Genomic DNA, 1836 nt, shown 5'->3' with positions numbered 1-1836 from the left:
TTTTTGACTTAACTATAAGTGACAGCTACGTTAATATAAAATCATAGTTTATTCAACAGAGCGAGAGTTTGAGATAAAACTTTTAACCAATAGCGTCAACTGAAAAGATTTACTTTAAAACCAAGAAACCAATAAAGGATTGATTCCCTAATTACGACGAATTACATACCGATATCCGCTTATTAGATATTAATTTTAGATCTTATTTTAGTTTTAGCCTTTTCCCCCAAACAATCAAAATATCATCTGCCTTAGCTTTACGAAGTAACCTTAGATAACGGTATATCGATTCATAAGTCCCTGTGGGATCGATATCTTTTAAAACTACGCGATAGAACTGTGCACTTGCAGTTTGTACCCCAATTCGACTCATAAAGTCGAGCGATCAAGTTTTTGGCGCCGTTGCCGGGGACTTTTATTTAGTCGATATCGTAATTCTCCTGTTACGCTGTAGAGACTAAGGCTTTTATTTTTCTTTTCTTTCTTTCGTTGATTTGTATGCCACGCACTCGCTCTCAAGGCGAACCGCTCTACTTACGAATCAACGACATCGAACTATATCTCCGAGTCTTACGACGAATTCGGGAATATCGTGCTGCAAACAATCTCCCTCCTGTAGAACTTCCTGATTTCAAAAATATTTTCCCTTCGATACCCGAGATGGCAGAACCAGCTCGTGCTCTTAGAGATTATGCCGCTCCATCGCAAGATGAACCGCATTCAAGTATTGCTCCACCCGCAATCGAAGCAAACAACTTTGAACTCAAACCTTCACTGTTGCAGGAAGTACAACAGAACCAATTCTCTGGGAATCCTACCGAGGATCCTAACCTTCATTTATCCGTATTTGTCCAATACGCTGATACTGTTAAAGCTAATGGTGTCACTTCAGAGGCAATTCGACTTCGTCTTTTTCCTTTCTCACTAAGAGATAGCGCTAGAAGATGGCTTCAATCTCTTCCTTCCAACTCTGTCACCACATGGAACGAGTTGAAGAAAGTTTTTCTTGCTCGATATTTTCCGCCAAGCAAAACAGCTATGTTAAGAGCCCAAATAAATGGATTTAAACAGAAAGATAACGAGTCTCTTTTCGAAGCATGGGAAAGATACAAAGACATGATGAGACTTTGTCCACATCATGGTTTAGAAGACTGGTTAGTAATTCATACATTCTATAATGGTCTCCTGTATAACACGAGGTTAACAATAGATGTCACCGCAGGTGGTGCACTAATGAACAAACCTTATGCAGACGCTTACCAACTTATCGAAAGCATGGCTCAAAACCACTATCAGTGGGGAACCGAACGAACAATGGTGGAAAAACCTCAAACGAAAACTGGCATGTACGAGATAAGTAACCTTGATCATGTTAATGCAAAGGTGGATGCTCTGGTCCAGAAAATTGAAAGTTTAAATGTATCACCTCCAGCCACAGTAGTTGCCATAACTCAGAATTGCGAAGTCTGTGGAATCCAAGGTCACACTCCTGCAGATTGTCAACTCCTAACAGGAATCCAAGCAGAGCAAGTAAACTATGCTCAAGGAAGCCCCTATTCGCATACCTATAACTCAAATTGGAAGAATCATCCAAATTTTTATAAAAGTAATAATGCTCTATACGCACCTGGACAATCTCCAAATCAAGCCCCAGCTATACCTCCGGGATATCAGAAGCCGACCCCATCTACATCTAACAATAACGCCCCTAGGAAGTCCAACTTGGAAATCATGATGGAAAACTTTATAGCTTCTCAACAACAAACCAATAAAGATTTCTTAAACCAGAATGTACACACTGGCGAACAAATTAAACAACTAGCAAGTAAAGTAGAT

General features: G+C 39.8%; 1 non-coding gene across 1 annotated transcript; it reads right to left on the bottom strand.

Moving 5' to 3' along the window:
* Window positions 1-1038: 1038 nt before the first annotated feature.
* On the bottom strand, window positions 1039-1145 carry LOC127124981 (small nucleolar RNA R71). The gene has a single exon (XR_007804450.1). It is a non-coding gene; the product is annotated as a small nucleolar RNA R71 (small nucleolar RNA).
* Between the last annotated feature and the right edge of the window lie 691 nt (window positions 1146-1836).

The sequence above is a fragment of the Lathyrus oleraceus genome, chromosome 2, assembly GCF_024323335.1.
Source record: "Lathyrus oleraceus cultivar Zhongwan6 chromosome 2, CAAS_Psat_ZW6_1.0, whole genome shotgun sequence".
Lineage (NCBI taxonomy): Eukaryota > Viridiplantae > Streptophyta > Magnoliopsida > Fabales > Fabaceae > Lathyrus > Lathyrus oleraceus.
Note: the sequence above shows the minus strand (reverse complement) of the source record. Positions and strands in the feature narration are given on the sequence as shown.